We start from the raw sequence: 20,175 nt of genomic DNA on the forward strand, positions 1-20,175 counted from the left end.
TCGGACAAATGAGCAAAACACTATATTAAATATTTCCTAGAAATATTTGGCAAACTAGTAGGTTTAGTGCTTGTCTGTCAATCTGCAGTGCTACCTCAGGACTTGTGTTTTTTGTTTTTTGTTTTTTTTTTTCTAGTGGAAGTATTTAGTTCAAAACTGGAACTCTGGATCCATTTGATTCGTTTGTGGACTTAGCAAGATGGACAAACATAGTTACAGCTGTGAATGGTCAAGCGTGGTGAATTTCTGTAGTGGCATAGTTCAGGCTCTACATAAATGACCCTTACTGTCCATAACAAAGTTGAAGACTACTTAAACCTTCTTCTGAAGTGCTCATGAACCATGATCTGTGCGCAAATCCAAAACAGTGATCAAGCTTATTTGGTTGCTGCTAGCTGCTGTTTGGAGCTAGTTTTTATTTCATGAAGTTATTGTGAACCTGTGGAACTCCGTTGCTGTTGAGTGTCATGTTTATGGCGACTTGTCTGTGACTGAGGAGACTGTGTAAGCAAAACAGCGGTTACTTTTCAGGCCTTTGTCAGATGCATACTTGGTTGTGACTGTTGCTAGATAATAAATCCAATAATAAATATTGCAGAGAACTGGATCTTCTTGCATTCTCTAAGCAGCTGTTGTCAATAACTCTTGTTATTGACTTAGAGTCCTAGAGAAGGGATGGAGAACAAGTTATTGTCACAGAGCAGGAAGAAAAGGATTTTAATTTTTGCCTAGTAACTTTGCAGTAGTAAGAACACGGTTAACTTTGAACAACCCAAGTGAAACAAAGGTAAAAAGTCAAGATAGGACAAGAATCAGGAGCTTTCAGAAATGGCAGGATCAAGCTAATAATTATTAAACCTTTGCCTAGACTAAAAAAAAAAAAAACCCTACAGGAAAACAGTAATAAAAATAGAGTATATAAAGTATAGAAAAAATGTCAGATGCTGTAAATACAGCTGTCACCTGTAAATACGACTTAAGGAAAATGTCAATGAATTGATATTCAACCTTGAGTTTAACATTTTCAGCTTGTGTTTAGTATTAAGGGGAGCACACCTATAAGTGAAAAGGTTCTCAATAAGAACTTGTCATTGCTTATTTTAAAGACTTAGCTATGAGACCTTGTTACATTTTGTTTTATTACAGATGTTAAGTTGATGATGCTGAAGGATGTTGCTTGAAAAATGTGTTTGCTTATTTGCATGCTAGTCAGCTGTTTCTGATTCTTGGTCTGAAGTTTGAACAGATTCTCTGTTGATCTGGATGAAAGAAAATGTGAAGGAACCCTAACAAACTTTTTTCCCCCTCTTTCCTGCTGGTGATTTTTCCTATTTTAAGTGTTGAAGCAACTGCCACACTATCTTGTGGATTTTTTTTTCCTCTTTTGGGAGAACCTTATGAGTTTCCTTTTGACGTGCCTCCTTTATACGAAGAGTTAATGAGTAAGATGGACAGAGGTTCTCAGAAAAGATCTTTGGGATGTTTCAGGCTTTTGTCAATGCTTGAACTTGCATGGAAGAGCAGGTGGTATACAGAAAACTAACCCCCCTTCTACAGGTAAGAGCTGGGAAGATGCCCAAGCTAATAAATATGTTCGGAGAGGTACTCTGGTTTTCTATGGATGGAGAAAAGTGAGACCAATCCGCCTTTGCTCTTCTCATAGACTTGGGAGCTTAGTGTGAGAGATTTGCTTCTTGAGGGCCCCAGAACCTCCTTAGTGCATTCTCCTTCCGTAGGTCTCTGCTAGTGGAAAAGGTAGTGGAGGGATTGATTTGCAAGAGTTGGTGCGTAGGGAGGTAAAGCAGGAATCAAAATCTCAAACTACTAGAAGTTATTGCTGTTAAGAATGGACTTCGGGGGAAGAGGATTAAATTCGACAGCTCAACTTAATTTAATCAAACACCCCAGCTGAATTCAGGCTTTCCCTGTTTTCTCTTGTGCTTGCTGTCTTTAGCTTTTGAGCTTCTCCATCCAAAGTCAACACACCAGGAAAGTAGTCTAAGCTCTCCTGTCTAAGTGAACTTGCGTTAAAGTGGAATTTGGCATGCTAGAATGGGCTAAGCTTTTTGAGACACGGCTTGTGGCGGCTATAGTTTGTATGCCATCTGTAGCATGGGTCAATTCTTCAGATACCATTGCTGTATTAATTTCAAAACCCCATCTAGGGCAAATTCCTGAACGGGATTTTCTTCAATGAGCTTTAGAAATAGTATATATTATAGACTGTAATACTCTAGCTCACTTTACTGGACTTGTTCTCATATTAAAACAAAATGACATCATATCTCTTATCTGAGTTAATTTGGGGGGTGAATTTCTTTGACGGTCCGCTTTGAGGGTAGCATGTTCTGGCAGGCAGTTTTAAAAGTAGAACTGTGATAGTACCGATGTTTTAGCATAGCAATTGCAGGCAGATGAAAACCGTGTTGACTTGAAGCATAAACCAGGAGGGTGCTGAACATTCTGCAGGAAAAGCTTGTTTGTAAATGCCACAGGCTTTCCCTGGAAAGTACTGTACTGAGTATGCTTGCAATAGCCTGTTTGCAAACATTAAAAGCCTATGTGTGAGGAATGTAAGTGGGAGCTGTCCCTGCTTCAGTAAGAATGCTTATTTTTGAATAAATGTAATGCAAAATCATGTAAACTGGAGTAAACCGCAATGAAATTATGCATTAATTCCCCTCCCCCCCCCCCCCATTAAGCACAGTATCAGAGGCTCTTAAAAGGTCAGACTACAGTGGCAGTAAAACTGGAAATAAATAAATATACAGAAAATAAAGTACTAAGCATTGGCTTGGGACACTTAATAGTGACAGAGGGGAGTTTGGAAGTCTGCTCAGTTTTGCCAGAAATGCCAAAAACTCATAGGCAATGCAGGGCTGGTTTGGAGATCTACTTATCTTTGGACCTAAAACGGTGATGTGCAGCGCTCTGTTTGCTTGAGCTATGAGATACGTACCATTTGAGTAGCAGAACTACAACTGATGTGGAAAAGTAGGTGATTCAAAACTAGAAAGAACTGGTCCAAAATTGTTTGCTGTATCTTATGCATGCAAACCAAAAAAGTGCGTTTCCCTTGTAAGGGTTGGGGATATGTGGAAGAACTGAAACTGTTGCTAGAGGATTAGCCTTGCAGTTTTTCCTGTTAACTTGAAAAAAACCCTCAGACAACAACAAAACCCACTCCAGCAACAGTCAACAAATATCCGTAAGTGTACAGCGTTGAGTGATAGTCGAATTACATTATCAGACTGTAATAAAGCAAAAGCCTTTTAAGCAACGAGGACTTGATTCCATTAAATCGGCTAATAATGTATTGCTGTAACAAGCTGTGATGTAAAAACAATTCCAGCAAATAGGAATTAACTGATAACTAAAGCTAAGAAAATCAGTATCTCTGATTTAGATTGCTAAAACAATGTATAGATGAAAATGCTTAGAGAACTTAAGCTAATTCTAAAATCGGCTAAAATTAAGTGGTTTGTCATAATGATCACTTAAAGTATTTTAAATATTACATCAGTTGGGCAATCCTTGTTATGAACAAGTTGAAAACTAACCAAATGGGCATAACTTATGAGTAAATTGGAAAAATCCTAAAAACGGATTGAAATACAAAGTTTTGAATGTGTTTTCAGCTGAAAATAAATACTAGCTATGAGCTAAAACTTCCTGAAATGACTCTTGTACTAGAGAAACTAAAAAATAGAACTTGAACAATTGCGTCTAGGTAATATAAACTGAATGAGTAGGAAAAGGACTAGAGAAACTATATTGAGCTTGTTTCTGAAGTGAGCTAGCTTAGTCTCATCTAATTTACCTAACAGATGTAAAACTATTATAGGTGTTCAGTATTTAAACTAAGCTTCAGGAATCAATCGGAATCCATGCGTGTATTTCCAGGTAGTGTATCTTAAAATGTTGAAAATGGAGTTTGGAAGTTGGCGAAAGCATGCCATTAATGTTGGTCATACTGGAAAAGAAGCCTTGGGGCAGTTGTAATCTGACAAGTGAATAAACAGAGGGCTAAATTTTGTGTGGTGTGTGTATTCCTCTTTGACTTAAACAAGTCAATCATTTATTACTTGTGATAGTGCTTAAACTATAACCAAGGTCAAATCTTACTATCATGCTATATACTATGGCACTCGTTCTTGGAGTGCGATGCAAAATTTATTTATTTTTAATTAAACTGAAACTTGCATGAGAATTATGCTAAGAATTGGAGTGAGGAAGAGGTAAAAGAAGGGATGTAAATAAAGGATTATTCATAAGAAATAATCAGAATATGGCTTCTACTTTAGGTTGTGTTTTGCCTCTGTAACAGTTTCCGTTATGACTCTGTTTCTGATCCTCTCTGCTCCACTTTGCCTCATCTGAGACATGTATAGGCCAGAACTAAAACTGGAATGATGTAAATAGTGATAAACTTCTCTCTGCCTATGAAAGGCAAAGTACAGGTGGTGCAAATGGAAAGACTTGCAAATCATAATATGAACTAGCTTGACCTGCATTTCATAGCTGGCCAATGGTGAATGTTAATGAACCGTTCCTATTACGCTTGGGCTGGCTAATCCTTCACCAGGCTCAGTGATGCTGATTTTACTTAACTGTTCAATTTTTTTTTGTTAATAAAATTGTAAATACGAGATTTGGTTTGCTGTTAGGACTTCAGAAGCTTGAGACTTTGCTAATTTTGGCTGCTGTTGCAGTGACAGAAGCTATAATGACTTGAATGAAACTTGACCAATATCTGACAAAAGTAGCCGTTGAAGGCTTATTGCTAAATGTGGATTTGTATTTAAGTAGCTCTAATTACCTGGACTTTGTACGGGATTGTTTGACAGAGTAAGTTTCTATGGTAGTGTAAGATAACAGAAGGTCACAGTCCAAGAGTAAGGTCCCTAAGAATATATATTCTTAGTTCTGGTGGTAATCTGATTAATGGAAGACTTCTGAAATCCTTCGCAAACTCCTATTATCAGATGCAAAAGCTTCAATGCCAATTTTCAATGCTGTATTGGCTTTCTCATAGTGAATTTAAGGACTGCATGCTGATAATGGCCTTTCGCATTAGTGCACCTAATGTGCTCTTGAAGCCTGAAGCAGCCCCCGCACTTCTAGAGTCTGCGGTATTGACAACATTGCAGTATTGCAATGTTATGCTACTAAGAATTGTTACCCTGTTCGTCAGGCTGAGAGCTAAATCCTTGCTCATAAATATTAGGCAGCCTCTACCAGCAGATATTGAGCAAAATATAAATCTGGCTGACCATGCTGTTAAGTAGACAGGAGGTCTTACCCGTGAGACTTCATCAGTGGTGCTGGATGTTGAGAGCGTGGATACCAATAGCAGCTGGTGTTCTATTTTCAGAAGCGTCTGAGAGCCTTGATCTGGAAGTGTTGATCTGCCAGCCTCTTAAGTCAGCTCATCTGAGAGTCAAACACGGGTGCGCAGGGAGGCTGCAGAGGAACGCGTAGACTGTTCCTTCATGGTCAGGGCTGAGGGTGGAAACTGCGGTAACTTGGAATTCTTGCTCTTATGCAAAAGGAGAAACTTATTTCCTTGGATAATGCAAAAGAAGCTGCGTATCTTTGGATGGCTGAAGTTGCAACATCAAGAAATAGCTCTGCGCTTCTCCAGAAAGCTCATTTAAAATCTTGATGATGTGTTTGAACCTACGTATGTGCATATAGGTAATGCACAAGCTGATCTCTGCACCTTGCTGTTCTTTTAAAGGATGTTATTCATTGCAAAGGAATCTGAAGAAGATAGGGCGTCAAGTATAGGTATGATATTTTCTGGTTTGCAGTACAGTTTTTGTCCTAAAAGCATGTCTTCAACAGCATTTCCTCTTAAAAGTAGGATAAGACATAAGTCATATCTGTTTCTAAAGCAATGCACTAATAAGGGATTTCTTGGATCACGTTAAGCTCATCTTTTTCTGAACTGTTCGGAGAAGTACCTTGCAGATATGTTTTGGAATAAATTTCAGTCCTCTCCGTTATTATTGGGCTAGTGCCACTCATGAATGTAGATGCTTTTTGGGGAAAAGAGTTTGTTTCTTAGAAGAAAATCCATTACCTGTACTGTGGGGTAGGTGCAGTAATTCAGTAAATGGAGGTGATGTCACATGCATTACTGATACTCTGATACGCAAAGAGGCTCTTTGCGGAGTGCACTGAAATTTATGTGTATATTTAAGTTTTTGCTTGTGAAAGTGATAATCTGAAGATGTTGCTGATGTGCTGTCTGGAGTCAAAGGTTTTCAGGAAAAACTTCCATGGGATACAAATATTGCTTTAGGTTGTGCAGAGACCAAGAAGTTTCTAAGAGGTTTTTGAAAGTGCCAGATAAGCAAATAACTGTTAATAGTTAGGAAAGAGCTCTGGACCTAAAATTCAAGAGAAACAAACTCATTTTCAGTTAAAAGCATCTGAAGAAAGATAATAGTTTCTAGAAATGGAATGCTTGAAAACGGTTAATTTGAGTGTCCTCTTTGCTTGTCTGGAAGAAGCTTTTAGAAATGACTGCAGACATCTGCAGTGCTTTTTAATATTTGATAGGCTTGTACAGTTCTCGTTACAGATAAAATTCATGACCTGCTCTATTTCTGTGAATCTGATTTGGAGAGGGCGTGAGTAAAAAGGTTAGATGGGTTCCTTATTTTCCCATTACAAGATAGATATGGAGAGGTTGTGATAGATTGGCTTATAAAATGTGTCCTTGCTGTGTGCGTTAGCTCTGTGGCTATCGAATAGGTAGTTTTTAGGGATATGAAACTGCATCGTGTTCTACTGAGGTGCTATTTTTGCTCATGTTTGGAATAGATGAATTGGTAAGGTACAGCTTCATTGCCTGATGCTGTTAGGCTTCTTAATACTGTAGAAGTTATCTTTAACGCTTTAGGGAATGCAGTGCTAACGTCTGAGAGAACCGCTTCGCCCTGACTTGTATATACAGAAGAGGCTTTGAACGCATGCGAGAGAGGCTGTACACCGAAACTCGTAACAGGCTTCACAACATGTTTTCATTTTGTGCAAATCATGAAAACATGAACTTGTTTTCAGTTTGTTGATCCCTTACGTTTCCTGTTTGCCGTGCTTACCCTTGTGCAGCGAATGAAAGTTGATTGACAATAGACTTCTTTTCATCGCGTTGCATGGACTGCTTTGAAAACAGTCAGACTTCTGTGGTAGGAAGGAGCTGTGGAAGCATACTGAAGTCTTGTGTTGTAATAAAGTTGCTCTTATTTGGAAAACAAGAAAATACAATGCCTGTTGATGTGCTTCCAAAGAGCCATTTGTTCATAGGAATTTTTTCCTGAGCTGGTGAGAATAATACTGAATTTATAGGGTAAAATCGTTGCTTCTCAAAGCTGGCAAATTTGTTCTTCATACAATATTTAGGAGCATCTTGTGCACGCTCTAGCCAAAAGATGCAACAGAAGGTAAGCTAGAGGAAGAGTGGCTTTTTGGTGCTTCAGCTGACCGTGATGTATATTAGCTAAGTATATGGTGCTGAACTTCCAAACTTGAAACTACCTCAAATCATCTTTGTGCTTATTCTGTAGCTGACGATGCCAGTTCTGCTTTCCATGGCTAGCTTCGATAACCAGTTATCCGTAGTCAGGCATGGAGAGATGTGACAACAGGGTGATTTTGTTCAGGCCAGGTTTTGACAGTGTCAGCTGAGCGATTGCAGTAGGTCAGGTGAAGGTATTCTGTAGGACAAAGCAAACTATTTTAGATGCATTAAACAGAAATGGTTCAGCTAATGAAATCCTCCTAAACGAATCATTCTGATTCATGATATAGCTCTAATGGTGGTAACCTCTTCCCCCAGTAGGGCTAAAATGAACAGGCAGTGCATATCGGCATCGGTGAAAGAGCCTTTTGTGTTATCAAGTAGCCTGTCAGTACTTGACAGAAGTCGTTGGAGCTAAAATTGTAAGTGATTGCTTCCAATGGAAAAGAGCAGTCAAATTCCCATTCGTTGGGGGGAAGAATAACCATTGTTTATTTTGTGTTTTCGTCTGGTAAGTGGTTCCTCCATTGGACTAAATGGAGGAGAACTTGAAACTGTTGGTCTCTGATAAATTGCAGTGTGATTTAACTCGGTAAGCTAAAAATTGCCTGCTTTTAAGGGTAGTGTATTAGGGAAAAAGTACATTAATTTTTGAGAAATATTTCTTTCTGAAGTAATTAAAGTAAAATATCCATTTTTTGCTGTTCTTCCCTTCCCCCCCCATCCCAAAATACTCAGTTCTGCATATTCCAGTGATTCTGCAACAGAGACATATTTTCAAAAATGAGGTTTAGCGGTAACATTTGTCAATAGCAGAGGCTTAGTATTTGTAATGAAGAGTTATTTGAGTCAGTGATGTTATTTACGTGGTTTAAGCAACTCTGAGTTAATTTAATGTCCTTATACTTTGTCATTAGCTAGTTTAAAAAACAACCACACGCTTGAGCTGACAAAGCTTTTGTGCTGCTGTGCTTTACTGCACTATTTTTTATGCAGCAGAGGCAATCTTGCAGTGGTGTTAAAGCTTGAGCTTCTTTTTAGGAAGTTTTTATATGCAAAATGCCCCCACTTCTAAATACACTGGCAATAGTTAAGACTCTTGCCTTCTGAAGACTTTTTTTGTGTTTAAGTTAGTGAGCAATGATGAAAAGTTTGTTGCTTGTCATTAATAAACACTATCTGTATATCTAACGAAGAAAATGAGCCCTTTCCTTCCCGGGGCCATAACTTTAACTCTTTTTTTTTTTTCTTTAATGAGTATCTACCTTAAGGAGTTTCATTTTTTCTGGGAGCAGAGGTGAGCTGTAAGCCTTGTGAACACAGCTATTTTCTCAGCAGTAACTGGCAGAAGTAAATACTAGGGTGGTAAACATGGACTGTCTGCCATAGGATCTGATAATTCACAAAAAGTAAAATTTCATGCTTCTGCCTCAATCTTACTTTTTCCTAAGAAAAAGTATGGTATTTGTTAAAAAAAAAAAAAAACACAAAACCCCCCCCTTAAACCCATCGTTTCAGAAAAGGCACTGTTTTTACCTCGATGTTAGCTACCGGTTACATTTTTCTACTATTGGTGGTAAGCACTTATTAATTTCTGCAGAACATTAACTCAGCTGTGCTTGGGAGCAGTCAAAGCAACACTTTGGTTTTGTAGGATTAATAACACAAGAAACAGAAATAAACCCCAAACCCAATGAGAGGCTATAATGCTGCTGCCAGTTCTGTGCTGGGGTCTCGGGGAATGTAAGCACGTGCTGTGATGCTACTAGCCACGTTCAGCAGTGCAACTAGATAGCCAATTTTTATTTCAAATGTCAATTTTGATAAAAATCCCTCAGATATGGACTGAAAGATCTTGTTGACATTCATCAGCTGCTTCTCAAGCATGGTCTTAACAGCACTGGGATGTCATTGAGTGCTGTAACCTAGACATCTCGATGGTGAAGAAGTTCAAGGCAGAGTTATTTGAAGAGGTAAATGGCAGCAGCTTTTAGGGAAGTTTAGATGAGATGGGAACTGAAATATCACTTTTATGGGTTTTCCAGTTTCTCTGATGTAGGATATAGATGCCTGCTACAGAAAGATTGAATAGTGACAACTGAAAGGCTTGATCTCAAATATATATTGTGGTGCTACCATGAACTGGGGTTCTTACGAACGCTACAGTATCAAAATTAGTATTGTTAAGCTGCTAAAAGTATCCTGGCTCTCTTGAAAATACAAGAGAAATTCTGCGAAACTTCTGAATGTTCAGGCTATTCATAAGAATTGGGGCTTTTTAATTTCTTCCAGGAACTTCTGAGACTAACCGAAAGTACTTGCATGCTGGGAATTATGCGGTAAACTAAGGCAAAAGAAGGAACTCTTTAAAGAGAGGAAGAATACTCCAGTCGGAAAAGTTTTAATAAACTTGCTTAATGTAAAAACTTAGATTGCACATATGGATTATGAGATTTGGCACTTCAAGGCAGAGCAAGATTGCTTCTACTGTGATCAGCAATATTTATAGTCTTCCTGTCATAAGGAGAGTGGCAAGCGAATAGTCATGCTGGATTTTTCTCTCTTGGTTTACCTGGGCAATATTTATGTGAGTAATGTCTGTCGGGAGAGCAGAGATGCAAGATGAATAATGCGCTGAAGGCAGGTGACTATTGATTAACAGGTCGTACTCATATAAAAAGCAAGGCATAGCTTAAAATGTTGTCGTTTGTGACCTCTGAGGGGGAAATATTGATTCTTTTTGCGAATCATCTCTTATATGGGGAAGTATTATGTTAGTTTGAGAATCCTTGCATAAATATTTCATGTTTTGATAGTGGTAGTGGAAACTACTAATCGTGTGGTTAAGAAATCGAACACAAGGGCTTATGCATCTATTTTCACTCGAGTTCTGCAGAGTCTTATCTTTCTGGTGTCCTGAAGTATTAACTTATATAAATAGCACTATGGCAAGTTAATTAGCAGTAATCATTGGTATATTAGTGAATGCAGAAAGACTAGATTGGGTGGGGAACTAAAATACCAATAATGCTGGTGATATTTGGAAGCTAAAGATTATTCAGGTGAAAGAGTTTCCTTTGGTATCGCAGCAGCAAAATGTGTTTTTGACAACTCGAAGGAGGTTAAGCATTCCAGTAACAAGGTACTGGAGAACATAATACTCTAATGGGGGTCTGCGGTGGCGGGGAAGAAGCCCGCAACTCTTTAAGGTAGGCCTTAAAGAAAATCTTTCCCTGCTTTATCATCATTATGATCTAAGTGAGAACGCAGCTTAATGGAAAGTGCAATAGTCTCTGTTAAATGTAATTTGTATTCAAGTCAGAGGTATATTATACTGCATAAGAGGCAAAGAGGTAAATAAGGCGTTTGCTGTGTATAACGAGCAAAATCCATCTGTCTCCTGAACTCCCTGTGCATTCAGAGTATGCTTTGTGGGGACAGAAAGCATGTGCTATGGGGACTATCTGTGTTAAAAAACCTGTAAGTAACAGCTTGTTTAAACCAGTCTAAAAATAATACTTCCAGTTATTCTGAGACTTTTTAGTCCGGGTGTGTTCAGAAGCTTCAAGGAATGGTGCTTAAATGGGCAATTCCTGTTGACCTTGTCCAGCTCTCGTAGGTAATGCATTTGTTGACCCAGCTGGGAGCTTATAAAACATGCGAGTGTGATATCGCACCTATTATCGTTGGTATTGGCCGTGTGCCACAGAGTATCTGTTTCTCATCCTCCAGTAGAAGACAGTACCTGGTTATGAAATGAAAGTACCTAGCCTTATGGTGTTTTAGTGAGCTTCCGAAGAAGAGGTATTACTTTATCCTTTAAAATGAATAAGCTGTCTGGTTTAGTCTCCTAGAAAAAAAAGGTGAAACTTCATGAAATTGAATTAAATCCTAATGTTATGATCTGGATTTTACTTCCAGTAGGCTGGTCCGTGTGCACACAACGATGCATTTTGTTTAACATACTTGAAGGAGTAATACTGGAGCATGTTTATGTGACTGTGTTAAGGACTTGAGTCTAAAGTGATTTGGTCACTAAATTTTAACTGTATATCTTGGTGCAAACTTCGATTGTATAGCTATAGTCGTCTTTGGGTGGCTGGTTGAAGAGCTGATCCTAACTATAGATGCTGAGTTATGTGTTAATGGAGTCGTGTTTTTATGGTGAACTTCATCAGAGGAATTCATTTCTTAGCATTTGTTTTATAACTTGTAGAGATGATCAAAACTATTGCCAGCTTTTAGTGGACCTTGACTTTAGTCTACTAAACTTAGGTTAACTGTCTCTTGGCCAAAAATACCAGAAGGAGATAACAATATCTGTAATTCAGTTTAATAAATGAAGAATATATAATGCTGGTAAAGCAACGAGGAATATAAAATCATTTTCAAATTAGTACAAGCATCATTTTATCAAAATTGATATCTGACATATAAATAGTTCTCTAAATAGTACTTTTATTATCAAAGGTGTGGTAGTTTCAGGAGAAGCCCGAAGGAAGAAGTAAGGAAGGGATGGTATATCCTCTGTTTCCATTAATGTGCTGGGGAGCGATGCAACTCATGGAGGAAGCTGTTGAGAAGCGTCTGAAGTCATGCAAACATGCCTTGTCTGCGAGATGCTCCTTTTGCTAAAAACGAATGGTTGTAAATACATGACCCTAGAAATAAATATGTATTTAACTTTTAAGATAGGGTACTTGAAAAACTTTTTTTGCTTGCATTTATCAGAGCTTGCCATGCCTCCGTAGTTATAAGGCTGTGTGAATGCTTTGCTTAAAGCAGCTCTTGCACAGGAAGTGTAATTCTGGCAAAACATCTGGAGGGGAGCATACAGATACAGAACGGAGCTGTTTGTCCTTGGGTTTAGGTCATGATATGGGGTTTACTGCCAGCTACCTAATTAATCAGCCTTATGGGGGGATAGTTTACCCAGTTATAGTGGGGAAAATAATGTAATATTTAATGTCTACAAGTCGTGGTAGTGACAAGCTGGCAAAATGCCAGAACATAAAATGACAGTTTGTGTTCAGAGTCCTTTACTGGAGTGAGGGGGATGATGAGACTGGGACTAGAGCATCTAAAACAGCATTAGGAAAGCAGTGAGGCCTACCCTCCTCAGCTCCTGTCTGCTTCACATAACAGGGCTTAATTTTTGGCTCCATCTTTTTTTATTATGTTTTATGCTACTTAAATTGAAAACTGACTAGTGCATATACGAGCTCTAGAAAAATGGCCTACTTTCCTGTTCTGAATTTTATTTTACTTTTATTCTGAATGAATCTGTTCTTTAATTATGAAGTTAGATTTTCTTTTTGTTACAGCACAACTTAACGCTCTTTCCTTGGCTTTTAAAACTCAGTGCTCGTGTAAAACTATGGAGAACTTGAAGGGGTGTTTCGCTTCAATACTTAGTGCCTAGTTCCCATGAAAATGGAGATAAAAATCTCGAAGGAGTCTCATCCCACCTCAGAAATGCAAGTGTCTTGTCCTGGTATCCGTGTACCCAGCTCAGCTCAAGTTTAAAATGTTTGTAAAAATATTACAAGGTAAGCACTAATCGTGCTGGATACTTTCAGATCCTTGGTTAGAGCAGGTGCCAATTCCAGATGATGAAACAGTTTTTTCTTGGCCTGCCGATTTCCTGCGAGGAAATGCGTAGTTTGCTTCATCCTGCTGCTTTGCTGCGCACTTCGTCATGGCCAGCACCACAGTGAACGGTGCTGTGCAGGCACGTTGGCACGAATCCTGGAGCTGGGTGCGTGAGAGGTGCCAGGCATTGGGAAGCAGTTAGAAACAGTCATCAGACTTTTAACAGCAGTATCCTTGTCCTTCAAATGTATCTAGTGGATATGGCCTGTGCCAAGCTTCAAGATATCACTTATCATGCTTGCTGGAATGGGAGATGGAATATTTGGTGAGTGAATCCTGCCAGTAGGATTTCAAAACCCCAAACCTACTTTTTTGACACATGCATGTAGTAATGGTGCTCATTAGCTTCCATGTTAGAAAACTAAAGCTCTTCTATTTTGGTGAATCCTCAGTTAAACTTTACCTGCCAGGATTCAAATTCTTTCTCTTTTGTAGATTCTGAATTAGTAGAACCTATTTTTCCATGATGGCAACATTTCTCTCCTAGCCTTCGTTATGGCCAAACTGAAACAGGCTGTTAAAAACCAGGAGTTCTTCGCCACTGTTCTGCACAGCGTTTGTTGCTTTTGGACGTTCTTCGTTCTTTGAGAGGCATCAACGTAGTGACAGTTTCCTGGCAAATTTGTGGCTCTGCTTGTGGATCTGAATAGTACTGTTGTGAAGTGAATTGGTCAGAGCGCGTTTGCCTTGCTGGGTTTCAGAGAACGGCTAATTCGGCCCATTTATCGTGAGATGAAGAGGTTCTGCCACAAGTTTCTGCGTTTCCCTCGTCTTGAATGGATTGCCAACTTGCATTGAGTGGGAAAGCTAAACATGTCTCATCAAAAATATCTCATTCAGTGATAGGCAGCTATGCTACTTGAATCTAATTCGAGAACCAGTAAGTGAAGTAAAGGGAGAAAAATCTGAAATGCTTTAGAAAAGACCTTGTCTGAACTAAAATTGAGTGCATAAAATCATGTAGCAGTTTCCTGCTAGCTAATAAAAGTATTTCTGTAGAACAGTTGCTGTGCTTAAGCTGAAACCTCGTAACAGTACGCTGGAGTGTTGGTGGTGACATTTAAAAGCAGAACTTCTAATTTACTGCTGAAAGGAGAAGTTTGGGGATCAAATCCCTCATTAAAATTCTTAGATCTGTAAGTGGAAAGGAAGAAATGGATGAAGTGTGTATATAACTAGAACTTTTTTTTAACTTGAAAATTTTCAAGTGAGGAGCTTTGATGTGACATGATGACTTTCGGGAAGGATAAGCACGTCGAATAATTTAAGAACTGAAAAAACTGGGATAGCTTTCATTATACTGTTTAAAATGCTGCCCCCTTCTGGTTACTGACCACTCTGTGAATTGAGCAGGCAGAAGAATAGACTAAATGACATGCAAGTATTTGGAAAAAGCAAAAGCACACAGGTTTTGCGTTAGAAGGAATAGTTTGGGTACCTTAAAATAATCCAGTGATTTAAATAGGTGTTAAAGGAGATTATGTAGTAGACTCCAAACTCTTGTTTTCCCTATGTTTAATTCTTTCTTTTTATTAGACTTCATCTTTCTATGTGGCTAGAAGCTTTCCTTCAGTTTGGTTTTTTTTTTTTTTTTGACTCCTTTGTAATGTACTATAATTTCTTATTTTTTTAACTCCTAAAGAATTGATCTGAAGGATACCTGTGCCTGGGTGCTGTGTTGCTGAGTGAAGGGATTATGGGCTGCATGCAGAAGTACAGCTGCAAGCTGTGCTTGGCCCCTAAAAAGATTGTATATCACTTTGTGCTAGTCTAGCAAAGATGCTAAGATTTTTTTCTATTTTTTTTAATAGAAGCTCCTATTGCTCCTTAGAGACAGCAGTTGGTAGTAAGCATATTCATATTCACTGCTCCTTGTTGTTTAAATCTTAAAGCTTTTGCTTAGCTTCCATAATAACACAAACTTAGGAATGAGTAGAAAGATTCAACTTAAGCAGCAGTTTACAACCTAATCTGGGTTTTAAATTATGCAGGATAAATTAATACAATATGATACTACCTTTGTAGCTTTTACAATAAATAAGTGTGCAATTATTCAATCTTTTCTCACAGTTGTGAAATTGCCCGTCATTTTGACCAGTAACAGAATTGACAAGTTTAATTAACAGTATTGACATGTAGCTACCTTGGTTAGCAATTTCTTATAAGATACTACTGATGTATTAGCAGGTTCACATGCTTTCTTTCTTAAATGCATGTACATATATGTTAAATGAAAGGTAGGATTTGGAATTAAAACAATTAGATTCTGGGTAAATTGAGTAACATAAACTCTATGTGGATTATTATGGAAAAAAGTTCTAAGAACTTGGAACACCAAGAGTGCTTTCCTAGTTGAAAAGGAATTGAGATATTAGTAATGTTGTATGGGGAGAAACATGCGTAACGTGAATGTTACCAGTAAAGGTTGGGAAGCTTAATGTTAAATAACACTGTCTTAAACGGTGTAAAATTAGGTCTTTGAGTGCAAACAAATGAGGAGAACACATCTGGCTGACTCCTGCTCAGTTTCAATCCAAAGGTAAATTTAATAAACTGGTAGTGGTGGATAAATTCTAGAAATCAGGAAATGGTGAGCGGTGTAGTAATTAGTTTGTGCCTTCAGGGTTTTTTTGAGTTGGATTGTTTGTATTCTGTTCTCACTTCTGTTGTCAAATTTTCTGAAATTTAAAAATTAAAGAAATAATTGGTAAAGCATGTGAAATATGGGTTTTGTAGCAAGTGGCAACTCTTACCAGTAGGTGGAGATAATGAGATACGTAAGTCAAACTAGTGTCTCTGGTCCCTGGGGAATAGAATAAAGCTAAGTAGTATGTAGCAGGAATGAAAATTGATATTTTGTTTTTGCATTTCATGGGAATTACAGAAGAAATTAAGAAGGCCTGTTTTTATTAGGACTTGAACTTGAGAAGCCACTAGGTAAGTATTTTTGCATCATGTGGATTTTCATAGGTTTTCTCCTTTTGTCCCCCCCACCTTCGGGCTAATGCAAGCAATGGGAATGCTTTAAGACTGCTCTGGAGCTCTTCTAAGAGTATGAGTCAGAATGATACTTGACTCTCTCGCAGCAGTTTTCTAGTGTGCCCCTTGATTTATTACTATATAACATCTCATCCTGCTTTTCACAATTAGGTAACAGGAAGGAAACTAAATTCAGGCTTTTAGAGTGCATGCTTGAATGTGTGCAGGCCCCTCTTATGGGATAAGACTATATGCGACTTGTAAAATCCTTTTGTTGACTTCAAATTATAACCCACTTTCTCTGATAGGGAGGTGTTTTTAAATCAGGCAGGTGCCAGCATGTTGCTGCCATTTTCTTAAAGTGCATTAGGACAGTCTTAATCAGTTTTGAGGATGACTCTCTAAATTATGCTTGCATGTTACAAGTCCCCATAGCTGCCTTATTAATGATGGTTGAAATATCAATTGGAAGAAAATAACTGTGCTCATTTTGTAAATGAACATCTGCAACTTATATAGTTCTGTGCATAAATAGCGTTCATACAGCATTAAGATAACTTGGTGCATATAGTGCTTTCATGCGCTGCATTGATGGCTTATGATTTCAACCCCTGAGCTTATTCCACGCTCACCTTGTTGCTTCATAGGTTGAAACTAGAGCCACTAAATCTCTCAGCTGCCCATTTTATGTGGAAAGTTGCCAAGTGGTATCAGAAGCAGTGGTATTCAGCGGGCATCTCTTGCATGACTGGAGCCTCTTGCTCCCCAGGTGTTTTGGAGTGTTATCTCAGTACCCTGCTCTCTAACTTTTAAAACTGTTTCCGCGAGTGGAGTTGTGGAACGTATGACCTCTACTCATTGCATAGAGGTCAAGGTTAAAAAATCTAAAGTTTAGAGAAATTCTAGACACCAAACTGAGCAATAGGTTTAAGAAACCGAACATACCCAAGCCATTTTTAGTTAGTGGGGTGCACATGAGCATGAGTTCAGAGGTTTTCCATAAAGGAAAAGCGCGTGTCTGAAAAGGAAATATCATTTCCCTCAAAATGTCATGAATTTTGTAAGAGTCAGCATTAACTCTTTTTGCATTGCATACACAAGCAGAACTTGCCTTAAATTGACTGCTGTGTGGCTTTGTGGAGAGTTACAGCTTCAGACGAACTGTTTTAAGGTGATTATGCCCTGGTTATGGAATAAATGAACCTTAATAGGAGCAGCTTATGTGTAGGGAAAAAATGGGTTTGTGCCTGTGTTTCTTCTATCTATGCAGCGAAAATAATTGCAGGCTTTCTAGAACCTTGTTTGTGCAAGGCCATATAGGAAAAACCGTGCCCTGCCAGGAGTGGCTGTTGATATGGAAATGGTATCTGGAGTCACTGGTTTGTGCAAATAAATTTGACCCAGCAACAAATTACCAGAGGTAATTCTGATTTAGGGATGCTTCTCTCAGCATCCCTGTATGTCAGGGTGTCATTAATTCTCATGTTACATGGCTATCCTGGGTCTCTGTATCAAAACTAGCTAGAATAAGTAAATGCGTCTGCAGCTGAGAATGCCTCCTATAGTTTGGTTAATGGGGTAAATAAGATTAAAATGTCTCGGGTTCACACCCAGGGATAGCAGAAAGAGGACTTCTGCAGGAGAGAGTTAAGGAACAGGTATGTGGAAGCTGCTTAGATGTCCCAAGAAATTCTTTTTGTTAGACATTTCTGGGTTGGCACTTCAGAAGCTAAATAAAATAAACCTGAATGGCAGAAATAAAATCCTGTTGCCTTAAAAACATACAATTCTCAAGTCTGTCTTGGCAAGTCTTTCCCCTTTAGCATTGTGTCAGCTTGTGCACACAGTAATGGAGCTTAATCCATGGATATTTCCTAAATCACTTAATTCAGACTTGAAGTGTTTGCGTGCAAGGCATGGTGTTGATTTCCCTCTTAAACAGAAGCAGTAGTATGTTAAAACTGAGTTCCCAGAAACATGGGGACTACTTTATATCTGGTGAATAAATTTCAATTTCTACCTTGTCCCCTGTATCTTGAGTCTTGAACTTCATGGTTCCAGGCTGTTTTAGTTATTGAGCTGCTCTTACAGAATGTGGTAGTTTGACCTTAAAAATAGAGACTCTTGTCCCTCAGGGCAGGTCATATTAAAGCCTCGAGGGCTAAGTTCCAGCAGGGGCAATGGCACTGTTGTCTGAAATCGCATTGGGGGCGAAGTGAAGAACGAGCCGAACTCCTTGGGAAGGTTTAGTGTCGAGCAGGGCAAGCCCTTGGTGTGAACTAAATCAAGTTTCTGTCTGAGGAAACTTCAGTGCCAAATTGCATTAAATTATTATTCTATGTTGATTCTTGAGAACTTGCTCTCTAGTGGGGTGGATGTTTTTTATTAGGCCTGATGCTGGAAAACACTGAATAGAAATCATGATTTTAAAAATAATGATTTTTTTTTTCCCGTGATTTGTCAGTTCAGAGTAGGTAGGCTTGGTGCAGCTGGAAAAAAAGTGGTGCTCAAGTTATGGCAAAGAGGGACCTTAAATTTGGTGCTGATTTGAACTGATAGGCTAATGATTGACTTCTCAGGGCGTGCTTGGTGACTTCCCTGTTTCTGAGCTGGGACTGCCAGTTCAGCTGAACGGAAGACTTGCATGGAGCTTGAAGGGTAGCCTTGTCCTAAATATATCTTGGCTGTGGCTTGTGTGATGTTGTCAAAATAACCTCAACTTTGAAATAGTCACTTGAATTATAAAACCATGCTCCGATTCAAGCAAGGCTGGTAGTTAACTGTAAAAATACAGCCACGTCCAGGCGCAAGGGCTGAGCTCAATAGTTTCCTTCTCTTTCCTGTATAACTGGGAACGCGATGGTCAGTGCATCACACGAGAACGACTGTGGCAAGGTGCCTTCCAAATCTGCAGGTTTTCACAGCTTGTGTACGCGATGACTGTCACCTGAATGTGCAGTGTGGTTCCCCCTTCGTTTGGGGGAGAGAAAGCTTGCAGAAGGCACTTGGTGGCTCTTGCAGGAGAGGATGTAGTATAAAAATAAAAAGGGGAAGGTCTTCAGCACAGAGCTTTTAGAGGAGAGTTGGTGCTTGCAAGGGAGGCTTGAGGGCTCCAGTGATGAGAATTAGAACATGGAAGAAACCAGATTCAGGGAAGGCAAAATAGGGAAGAGTGAATAACCAGCATTTTACCTCAAATGCACGGATAAATTTTATGTCGTCTCATGATGCATTTAGTAGCAGAGCAGAGACCTAGGCTCCCTTAGTGCAAATGCAAAAAAATTTTTTTTAACTTAAAAAAAGTTATTTTACTTATACACACAAACGAATGTTGTTTGTGTCTACTTGACACACAAATGTAGTTTTGGGTAATTTAGAGGAAAATAAATGCTAACCCTGTGACCTGCAAAGTGAAATAGCAAAGGTCAATGCTGATTTGTTTTCAGGTGCTACCTTGATTCTCCTGTGCTTTTTGCATGCAGGAGGTAACCTGAAGTGTTACTCTCTGGGCATATCCTCCTTGTCTTTGGCTGGTGTTTTCAGTCTGTAGCTAGGTTTTCAGAAGCTCTCGTGGAGGTTAAATCCCACTGCTTTCAGGAGCTCTCCTGTGAGATGTCTAGTCTGATGATTAAAACTAGCAGTGTAAAATGTTTACAGATCCCTAAAGGATATGTTTATATTCCTTGCTGGCTTGATAATTGCTCCCTGTGGTGTTATGATCCTAAATAGCTCAGACTTGATAAGGAGCTGTGAAGTGGTACTGTAAATAGGTGGTGTTTTGGTTCACCTGGTTTGGTTAAATTGCATGATGAAGAAAGGTTGTGTTGTCCCCCCTGCCCCACTGTCCCTCCCCCCCAAAAAACAGCCATGCAAAAAGTCCAGGTCTTTACAGTAAAGAATGAAGGGAACACATTTAAATGTATATAAATTGAATTTATGTGAACTCTTAAGGGGATGAAGGCTTCTGTAAGTTAGGTGGCAGAAGCTGAGCTGCTTTTGTGTGTATTATATATGTA

At 38.8% G+C, this 20,175-nt stretch overlaps 1 protein-coding gene across 2 annotated transcripts in view; it reads left to right on the forward strand.

Annotated features, from left to right (window-relative positions):
• Positions 1-20,175, forward strand: part of AGAP1 (ArfGAP with GTPase domain, ankyrin repeat and PH domain 1) — a 386,032-nt gene that overhangs the window by 24,388 nt on the left and 341,469 nt on the right. The gene's annotated exons all lie outside the window — the stretch shown is intronic.

This window comes from Apteryx mantelli, chromosome 6, assembly GCF_036417845.1.
Source record: "Apteryx mantelli isolate bAptMan1 chromosome 6, bAptMan1.hap1, whole genome shotgun sequence".
Taxonomy (NCBI): Eukaryota; Metazoa; Chordata; class Aves; order Apterygiformes; family Apterygidae; genus Apteryx; species Apteryx mantelli.